Here is an 11,287-nt window from a genome sequence, read left to right as displayed (position 1 = left end):
ATGCCTCTCTCTACTGAATCACTCGTTCCTCAGTTAGCTGGGTTTCTCCTCTGCAACACAATTGAAACAAGTCCGTTGTGGGGTTTTGGATTTGGTCCCCACCTGGCTACCGAGTCCCCACTTGGTGGATGTGTAACCACACCTAAGACCCCACTTAGATAGGTAGACAAGAACACAAACACACACACAAACACAAATACACACAGGAACTGACACACACAAATACACACAGGTACTGACACGCACACACACACAAAAATACACACAGGTGCTGACACGCACACACACACACACAGGACCTGACACGCACACACACAGGTACTGACACACACACAAACACAGGTACTGACACACAGGTACTGACACGCACACACACGCACACACACACACACACACACACAGGTACTGACACGCACACACACACACAGGTACTGACACGCGCACACAGAGAGATACTGACACACGCACACACACACACACAGATACTGACACGCACACACACACACAAACACACACAGGTATTGACACACACACACAGTGCTGGCGCTGGGAAGCTTGTCTGGAGACTTATTGATCCCAGAATCTCATCAAGCAGCTTCTTGAAGGATCCCAGGATGTCAGCTTCAACAACATTACTGGGGAGTTGGTTCCAGACCCTCACAATTCTCTGTGTAAAAAAGTTCCTCCTACTTTCTGTTCTGAATGCCCCTTTATCTAATCTCCATTTGTGACCCCTGGTCCTTGTTTCTTTTTTCAGGTTGAAAAAGTCCCCTGGGTCGACATTGTCAATACCTTTTAGGATTTTGAATGTTTGAATCAGATCGCCGCGTAGTCTTCTTTGTTCAAGACTGAACAGATTCAATTCTTTGAGCCTGTCTGCATACGACATGCCTTTTAAACCCGGGATAATTCAAAATGAAATTCAAAGTGCAAAATGAAAAAACTGATTTACAGAATTGACAGGGGGATTTTTATTTTGAAAGGGTTTCAATTCAACGACCCTCTGGTCGGACATTTTTTCATTGCATATCATCTTTAAATCTACCCTCCAGTTTTCACAAGGCTCTGTAAAATTGTGTTCTACCCCTTTCAAGAAAGAGGAAGGAATTAAAAAGACTAGAGTAAAAGTCATTGAAAATACGGGCTAATCTATCATAGATAATTTCAACAGAGTTGAGCACCACATGGTCAGATACCAAACAGAATCACATTGCAGAAAGGTGTCAATACAAAATAAAGCACTCAAGTCTTTCATATAGTCCAATTGATTTTATTTTAGGATCTAGATGCTTTGTTTGTGTGATTGTTTTCATCCCCTGACAGTGTGGTTTCTTCCTGGCATCAGAGCGCTGGATCCGCTACTCCCTGCTTCCCAAACCTCCTTCAGCTTTCCTCATCTGGAGAAACAAGAGACAGAGAGATCGTTGATAGACTGTGCAATTCAAACTGGGACACAGAGATCGTTGATAGACTGTGCAATTCAAACTGGGACACAGAGATCATTGATAGACTGTGCAATTCAAACTGGGACACAGAGATCGTTGATAGACTGTGCAATTCAAACTGGGACACAGCGATCGTTGATAGACTGTGCGGCGACTGCCACACAATGTGTTGCAAAAAGCGCATCACCTGCTTAATTCTTAAATGAATTGCAGAGGACCTGGCCAGGTTCTGTCCTATCTTATATTCTAGTTGCTAATATTATACTACATGCATACTCCCTTTATATTTTTCAACAGTGAATAATAATATATATAATGGATACTTTATTATAAACTAATACTATGCTCATTAGTTTATTTTTCTAATCTAATCGTTTTGGCAGCAGTTCTATGTCTGGTATTGCCTTGCTGAGATTTAGTACTTTCTAATTACTGCTGCGCTTTTCTCGTTTTTCTGGCCCTATCTGCCATAGTTTTAAGGCTGATTTTTTCCTCGTGTGTTTGGTAGCCGGGGATTTAGAAAAGATGGTGATGACATCTCTGGGTGTGTTTTGTTTGGTACGCTGTGCGCTCTTAAGACTTGCCGTTTTTGAATTTTTGGTTAAGTTTGATTTTATTAGCAAGAGTCCCCACTTTAAATCTTCGACATACTTCTTCTTCTTCTTCTTTGGCACGCTACTCCTCTTACACCGTTTAAGCTACAAACGCCGTTCAAACTTTCAAACGTCTAGACCGGTCTGGAAGAGGGTGCTTGTATACAACTTTTTGATATCTTTTATACTTTTTAAACTATTAAGTTTTTTTTTTCCTTTTTTTGTCCATCTTCATTCACTTTAATGGGACTTTTTTCCCCATTGTTTAAAAACTCCCAGACTTCCAACATTATATTTACTGTAAATGATCTAACTTTTGACACAAATCAGCTGCTTTGAACACTTTCACAACAAGTAAGACAAAAAGTGAGCGTATACGGAATCTTCCTCTACTTCTCTGCTATTCAAATCTGAAATCAAAACAGAAATAACTTTTACCAATCAAGAGGTACACCTGTTTTAGTAACCGCATCAACTAAATTTTCTCTAACGTTTTATAAACAACTGAAATTTTGACCACTTTCCCAACAAGTTAGACAAATACTTAGAGTAAATGAAATCTTCCTCTACTTCTCAACTATTCAAATATAAAATCAAAACAGGAATGGCGTCTACCGATCAAGAGGTCCAGCTGTTTTAGTAACAGCATCAACTTCTTTCAGGAGGCTGCTTCCCGCTGTTGAATTAACTGCCATAGAACTTTGAGAAATTTCAAATTCTCGCACATTCTAAGCACGAGACAATCAGTAAACAACGTGACTTTTGACACAAATCAGCTGCTTTGACCCCTTTCCCAATAAAGCGAGCCCCACAACTGTACTGGTAAAGTTACCATCTAGTTTGATCTTCTGTTTCATTAGTCTGGGTTGTCTACAGGTCTGGTTGTTTTAAGTCACAGTTTCCTTTGCTTAGGCAAGGGTGTAGGTTTGGTTTGAACATTGGTGGGGACACAATTTTTTAGGGGGGCGGAGTCACGGTCGCTAGGGGGATTCGGGGGCATGCCCCCCCCCCCCCCCGGGAAGAAATTATTTAGGAGACAGCTGTTAAATGGTAACTTCTGGTGGCTTGAAATGAATGCTGGACATGAATCGAGGACAATCTGATTGACATGAAGTTGGCTGGTATACACTTAAAACACTATGATAAAGTGTCCCTCCTGGAAGCTGGTTTGACATCCCTGCTACAGAATTACTAATAACCTGAATTATAACCTATCCCAGCCTTACTGTAAGCTACCAATACCCCTGGCGCTACAAGCATGAGCACATGCACGCTCACGTGCTCTGCCTGCCACTCCTGTGTCTGTGCTGCTGCTCGTACCTGGGTGCACTGCTTCATTCACCTGATAAAATAATAAATTGATGCATGCCATATAGAGAGAGAATATATGGCTATGCTAACTTTATTTGCTGAGTATTACTATACAGCATTAGCCTACTATCATATCACAATGTGCCTCAAACAATAATATATCTCAAAACTGAGTAACACTTTCACTGTTATTATCACTAAGCCATTACAGACCTCACCTGCGACCCTGTTGCTCCACCTGCCTCTGTACTGCTTTTACCAGGTTGCACTGCTTCATTCACCTGATAAAATGATAAATTGATGCATGCTGTTTAGAGAGAAAGTATGACTCTGCTAACTTCATTAGTAAATTATTTTTTCATTTGCTATGAGAGTCATTATCAATTGTGTTTATTACTTTAACAACATCTTCCATCCTACTTACACTTTGACTTCTTGTAAAAAAAAAAACTTCCTTATGTCCATCTTTCTTTTTTTGGTTGCTATTATGCTTTAGTCACCTAAAGCCAAATTGAAGTGATTAGCTAACGTGAGTTGGATGACGATATCAAAACATGCTCACGCACTCTCACACACTCTCTCTCTCACACACACACATAATGATTAGCTGTGAAACAAGCTAGCTAGCCACCAAGGACGTGGGGTTAGCAGCTAGCAATGGGTCGCTAACGTAATAGGTAGGTAGGTCGGTCGGTCGGTTTATTCTCTCAAACTATGTTGCTGACGAGCTGACAATACCTTCAGCCCCGGCACCTGGCTTTCATTCAGTCAGTGGCTCACACTCCTATCAGACTGACCGGCAAGCGGCAGCTTCAGATGAGCGTCTTTCCAGAGTCCAGCCCAAGCCAGCGGGTATCAACCTTTCATGCCCCACTGAAATTTTTTTGTATATCTGTCGTCGTCCCCCCCCCCCCCCCCCCCCCGTGTTTAATTTGACTTTTTAATATATATTTTTTTATTACTGCCTATATAATATAGTGCATTTATTTAGCCGCCTGGATAGTCACACTGTCCATTCAATCAAATACATATATACTGTTCGTGTTCGCTTTTTACACACACGATACAAAAATATCAAGCAAGGAGTAAGTCAGTTACAAAGGGAGGAAGGAGGAGGATAGAAATAATGTGACAACACATTAAACAACAAACACAAAATAAATATCGAATGAAACTGATTACATTTGTCCTTATTTTTTAAAATAAATGTGAAAAATGTGGCACAATATACACCGTTTAAGATTGACTAGAATGTTCCTTATTTTAAACCCGGAGAATCACCTTTAACTCCCGACTCCTTGTGCACTTTCGCGCCTCAATGAAAACAGAACACTCTGCTTGGTCCCTGATGTCAGCCGCGCACGGAGTCTGTGTTACAGTGATGCATTATGGAATTTGTAGTTTTCTTGTCTGCTGATTGCACCCCAAAACCCCACCAAACACCTACAAATCCCAGGTTGAGAACAAAGTGCCTAAGACAATCAAATTAGCGGTTTTTTTTTTTTTGGCGGAGGGAGGAGCAACGAGGGGATCGTGAGAGAGTTAACCCTTTGTGGAGCGGATAAAATAACATGACAAAAGACGTTTCAGATTTATCAAAATTATTGGTAGGGACAATTCAACGGTCCCTTGACATTGGTAGGGACATGTCCCTACCGTCCCTAGCTAAATCTACGCCGGTGGAGTGACGTGTCAGTTTATTGGATGCTGAGCTTCAGGGGGAGGGAGGGGGCGTGGTTTAGGATGCGCTGATTGAAGTCAATAGAAAAAAAAAAAAAAAAACACGCGGTAAAAATAAACAAAAAATAATCAAACCGCGAAAGACAACATTTACCCGCGAGACGCTCTCAAAACAAGCCGCTTTGAAACTGTTCTCTGTAAAAGGAAGCGTTTCTGCTGTTATTTTATTTATTTATTTATGTCTCTTCAGTTTCAGGCTTGTTTGTATATTTGCTTCAGAGACGGTAAGATATTAAAGTTTTCAATGAGGCAGTTGATATTTTTTCGAGGCGACTCGTAGAGCACAGACGCGCCGGATGAGGAGACAATTACTTTGAATAATCCTGTGAATTGTTTTGGCGTCAGCTAAATGAATCATCATCCTCATCCTCATCCTCATCAGTTCAATCAGGGGTGGCTGTCTCCAGACTTGACCCTTGACCGTCGTGACTTGAAACTTGACAATAATAGATCTATTACAACAAACAGTTCTAGTGAATGTCCACACGATGGCAGCATTGTATAAGGAATAGCGAGAGCTGCGTTCCGCCCGTCTCCATGAAGTCCAGGTTTACAGCACAGGAAGCCCCGAGACCCGACACCTCCCCATGCGAGTTTAATTATTTATTCTTAAAACCAATACTATTTTAATCCACAGCAGGGACTGATAAAACAGCCTTTGTACAGCAGTTGCCCTGCGGTGTGCAGGTCAGGGAGCTGTGTGGGTGCTGGAGTGCGCTGCAGAGCGGATTCCCACTCGATCACACAAGGGAATATAAAGGATGCCGTGTTCAGAGCTGACTCTGCGATTTAGTGCGAGGAGAGATTGAAACCACTGAAGCTGTTTAAAAAAAAAAAAAAAGTAATGAAAATGCACGTGGTCTTTAACTCGCTGTTTTTTTACAAACAAAAATTCAAAAATGAAAGCGTGCGTGACGGTTATTTCCCTGCAAACCCTTGTCTTTAACCACGGGAGCACACAGACTCTTCGAATATAAATTTGGTCAGACACCAAAATCCAAGCAGAACAACTGGACAAAACATACAAAAAGATCATCGTGTTTTTTTTCCTATTAAGTGCTGTTGTAACTGTTAATATTAAACTGTATATTTAAAGTTCAAAATCAATAATTCAAAATGAAACATAATCTTAATTGATACAAAATTGTTTAAAATACAATGCTCCCATGGCACTCCATTAGCAACACAGACGTTTCCAAAAACGAACCCAGCATTTGAGTAACTGTGATAACAAGAAGCGGTCTGGATGATTTCAAACAGCATGAAAAGATAAGGGGCCGCTCTAAAGAAAGAGAAAGAAAAATGACATTTGAAGCGCTGTACTCTTTAACAACGGACTTGTTTCAATTGTGTTGCAGAGGAGAAACCCAGCTAACTGAGGAACGAGTGATTCAGTAGAGAGAGGCATGGACCCGACTCCAAGGAGAAGAAGAAGGAGTAAAGAGAATGACCCTCCTGATATGTCACAAGAGCCTGCCAGGTACTGAAAGTCTTTTCTTATTAGTTCACGGTGCGGCGGCATGCTGAATAATACCTTTACTAAGAAGCTGTTCAGGAATCCAAATCACTGAGCTGAGTCTCAAGCCCAGGGTTAGAGTCCAGACCTCTCTGTGCTTTACAATGCTTCCCTATGCTTTACCAGACCTCTCTAAGCTTTACAATGCTTCCCTAAGCTTTACCAGACCTCTCTGTGCTTTACAATGCTTCCCTATGCTTTACCAGACCTCTCTGTGCTTTACAATGCTTCCCTATGCTTTACCAGACCTCTCTGTGCTTTACAATGCTTCCCTATGCTTTACCAGACCTCTCTGTGCTTTACAATGCTTCTCTATGCTTTACCAGACCTCTCTGAGCTTTACAATGCTTCCCTATGCTTTACCAGACCTTCCTGTGCTTTACAATGCTTCCCTATGCTTTACCAGACCTCTCTGTGGTTTACAATGCTTCCCTATGCTTTACCAGACCCCTCTGTGCTTTACAATGCTTCCCTATGCTTTACCAGACCTCTCTGTGCTTTACAATGCTTCTCTATGCTTTACCAGACCTCTCTGTGCTTTACAATGCTTCCCTATTCTTTACCAGACCTCTCTGTGCTTTACAATGCTTCCCTATGCTTTACCACACCTCTCTGTGCTTTACAATGCTTCCATATGCTTTACCAGACCTCTCTGTGCTTTACAATGCTTCCCTATGCTTTACCAGACCTCTCTGTGCTTTACAATGCTTCTCTATGCTTTACCAGACCTCTCTGTGCTTTACAATGCTTCTCTATGCTTTACCAGACCTCTCTGTGCTTTACAATGCTTCCCTATGCTTTACCAGACCTTCCTGTGCTTTACAATGCTTCCCTATGCTTTACCAGACATCTCTGTGCTTTACAATGCTTCCCTATGCTTTACCAGACCTCTCTAAGCTTTACAATGCTTCCCTAAGCTTTACCAGACCTCTCTGTGCTTTACAATGCTTCCCTATGCTTTACCAGACCTCTCTGTGCTTTACAATGCTTCCCTATGCTTTACCAGACCTCTATGTGCTTTACAATGCTTCCCTATGCTTTACCAGACCTCTCTGTGCTTTACAATGCTTCTCTATGCTTTACCAGACCTCTCTGTGCTTTACAATGCTTCCCTATGCTTTACCAGACCTTCCTGTGCTTTACAATGCTCCCCTATGCTTTACCAGACCTCTCTGAGCTTAACAATTCTTCCCTCTGCTTTACCAGACCTCTCTGTGCTTTACAATGCTTCCCTAAGCTTTACCAGACCTCTCTGTGCTTTACAATGCTTCCCTATGCTTTACCAGACCTCTCTGTGCTTTACAATGCTTCCCTATGCTTTACCAGACCTCTCTGTGCTTTACAATGCTTCCCTATGCTTTACCAGACCTCTCTGTGGTTTACAATGCTTCCCTATGCTTTACCACACCTCTCTGTGCTTTACAATGCTTCCCTATGCTTTACCAGACCTCTCTGTGCTTTACAATGCTTCCCTATGCTTTACCAGACCTCTCTGTGCTTTACAATGCTTCTCTATGCTTTACCAAACCTCTCTGTGCTTTACAATGCTTCCCTATGCTTTACCAGACCTTCCTGTGCTTTACAATGCTTCCCTATGCTTTACCAGACCTCTCTGAGCTTAACAATTCTTCCCTCTGCTTTACCAGACCTCTCTGTGCTTTACAATGCTTCCCTATGCTTTACCAGACCTCTCTGTGCTTTACAATGCTTCCCTATGCTTTACCAGACCTCTCTGTTCTTTACAATGCTTCCCTGTGCTTTACCAGACCTCCCAGTGCTTTACAATGCTTCCCTATGCTTTACCAGACCTCTCTGTGTTTTACAATGCTTCCCTATGCTTTACCAGACCTCTCTGTGCTTTACAATGCTTCCCTATGCTTTACCAGACCTCTCTGTGCTTTACAATGCTTCCCTATGCTTTACCAGACCTCTCTGTGCTTTACAATGCTTCCCTATGCTTTACCAGACCTCTCTGTGTTTTACAATGCTTCCCTATGCTTTACCAGACCTCTCTGTGTTTTACAATGCTTCCCTATGCTTTACCAGACCTCTCTGTGCTTTACAATGCTTCCCTATGCTTTACCAGACCTCTCTGTGCTTTACAATGCTTCCCTATGCTTTACCAGACCTCTCTGTGCTTTACAATGCTTCCCTATGCTTTACCAGACCTCTCTGTGCTTTACAATGCTTCCCTATGCTTTACCAGACCTCTCTGTGCTTTACAATGCTTCCCTATGCTTTACCAGACCTCTCTGTGCTTTACAATGCTTCCCTATGCTTTACCACACCTCTCTGTGCTTTACAATGCTTCCCTATGCTTTACCAGACCTCTCTGTGCTTTACAATGCTTCCCTATGCTTTACCAGACCTCTCTGTGTTTTACAATGCTTCCCTATGCTTTACCAGACCTCTCTGTGCTTTCCAATGCTTCCCTTTGCTTTACCAGACCTCTCTGTGCTTTCCAATGCTTCCCTTTGCTTTACCAGACCTCTCTGTGCTTTACAATGCTTCCCTATGCTTTACCAGACCTCTCTGTGCTTTACAATGTTTCCCTATGCTTTACCAGACCTCTATGTGCTTTACAATGCTTCCCTATGCTTTACCAGACCTCTCTGTTCTTTACAATGCTTCCCTATGCTTTACCAGACCTCTCTGTGCTTTTCAATGCTTCCCTATGCTTTACCAGACCTCTCTGTGCTTCACAATGCTTCCCTATGCTTTACCAGACCTCCCAGTGCTTTACAATGCTTTCTTATGCTTTACCAGACCTCTCTGTGCTTTACAATGCTTCCCTATGCTTTACCAGACCTCTCTGTGCTTTACAATGCTTCCCTATGCTTTACCAGACCTCTCTGTGCTTTACAATGCTTCCCTATGCTTTACCAGACCTCTCTGTGCTTTACAATGCTTCCCTATGCTTTACCAGACCTCTCTGTTCTTTACAATACTTCCCTGTGCTTTACCAGACCTCTCTGTTCTTTACAATGCTTCCCTATGCTTTACCAGACCTCTCTGTGCTTTTCAATGCTTCCCTATGCTTTACCAGACCTCTCTGTGCTTCACAATGCTTCCCTATGCTTTACCAGACCTCCCAGTGCTTTACAATGCTTCCTTATGCTTTACCAGACCTCTCTGTGCTTTACAATGCTTCCCTATGCTTTACCAGACCTCTCTGTGCTTTACAATGCTTCTCTATGCTTTACCAGACCTCTCTGTGCTTTACAATGCTTCCCTATTTTTTACCAGACCTCTCTGTGGTTTACAATGCTTCCCTATGCTTTACCACACCTCTCTGTGCTTTACAATGCTTCCATATGCTTTACCAGACCTCTCTGTGCTTTACAATGCTTCCCTATGCTTTACCAGACCTCTCTGTGCTTTACAATGCTTCTCTATGCTTTACCAGACCTCTCTGTGCTTTACAATGCTTCTCTATGCTTTACCAGACCTCTCTGTGCTTTACAATGCTTCCCTATGCTTTACCAGACCTTCCTGTGCTTCACAATGCTTCCCTATGCTTTACCAGACCTCTCTGAGCTTCACAGTTCTTCCCTCTGCTTTACCAGACCTCTCTGTGCTTTACAATGCTTCCCTATGCTTTACCAGACCTCTCTAAGCTTTACAATGCTTCCCTAAGCTTTACCAGACCTCTCTGTGCTTTACAATGCTTCCCTATGCTTTACCAGACCTCTCTGTGCTTTACAATGCTTCCCTATGCTTTACCAGACCTCTCTGTGCTTTACAATGCTTCCCTATGCTTTACCAGACCTCTCTGTGCTTTACAATGCTTCCCTATGCTTTACCAGACCTCTCTGTGCTTTACAATGCTTCCCTATGCTTTACCAGACCTCTCTGTGCTTTACAATGCTTCCCTATGCTTTACCAGACCTCTCTGTTCTTTACAATACTTCCCTGTGCTTTACCAGACCTCTCTGTTCTTTACAATGCTTCCCTATGCTTTACCAGACCTCTCTGTGCTTTTCAATGCTTCCCTATGCTTTACCAGACCTCTCTGTGCTTCACAATGCTTCCCTATGCTTTACCAGACCTCCCAGTGCTTTACAATGCTTCCCTATGCTTTACCAGACCTCTCTGTGCTTTACAATGCTTCCCTATGCTTTACCAGACCTCTCTGTGCTTTACAATGCTTCCCTATGCTTTACCACACCTCTCTGTGCTTTACAATGCTTCCCTATGCTTTACCAGACCTCTCTGTGGTTTACAATGCTTCCCTATGCTTTACCAGACCTCTCTGTGCTTTACAATGCTTCCCTATGCTTTACCAGACCTCTCTGCGCTTTACAATGCTTCCCTATGCTTTACCAGACCTCTCTGTGCTTTACAATGCTTCCCTATGCTTTACCAGACCTCTCTGTGCTTTACAATGCTTCCCTATGCTTTACCAGACCTCTCTGTGCTTTACAATGCTTCCCTATGCTTTACCAGACCTCTCTGTGCTTTACAATGCTTCCCTATGCTTTACCAGACCTCTTTCTCTCTCATTCACCTCTTTCTTGCTCATTCTCATTTGAAAAACCATGTTAATGAGTATTAAGAAATAAGAAAAAGTCAGTCTATCACGTTAATTTTTTTTATTAAATCACATTACTAAAATCTGAAATATTAAACATTTTACGAAAATCAAAAAACAAAAACACACACACAATAAAGCAAACTTAAGT

At 42.3% G+C, this 11,287-nt stretch overlaps 1 long non-coding RNA gene across 1 annotated transcript; it reads right to left on the bottom strand.

Annotated features, from left to right (window-relative positions):
* Nucleotides 1-915: 915 nt before the first annotated feature.
* LOC131723153 (uncharacterized) lies at nt 916-3,772 on the bottom strand. The gene is made up of 2 exons (XR_009320143.1): nt 3,568-3,772; nt 916-1,397 (listed from the first exon to the last, which is right to left on the bottom strand). It is a non-coding gene; the product is annotated as an uncharacterized LOC131723153 (long non-coding RNA).
* Nucleotides 3,773-11,287: the final 7,515 nt, after the last annotated feature.

Source organism: Acipenser ruthenus, chromosome 53, assembly GCF_902713425.1.
Source record: "Acipenser ruthenus chromosome 53, fAciRut3.2 maternal haplotype, whole genome shotgun sequence".
In the NCBI taxonomy this organism is placed as follows: Eukaryota; Metazoa; Chordata; class Actinopteri; order Acipenseriformes; family Acipenseridae; genus Acipenser; species Acipenser ruthenus.
This window is presented reverse-complemented; position numbering and strand designations above follow the sequence as displayed.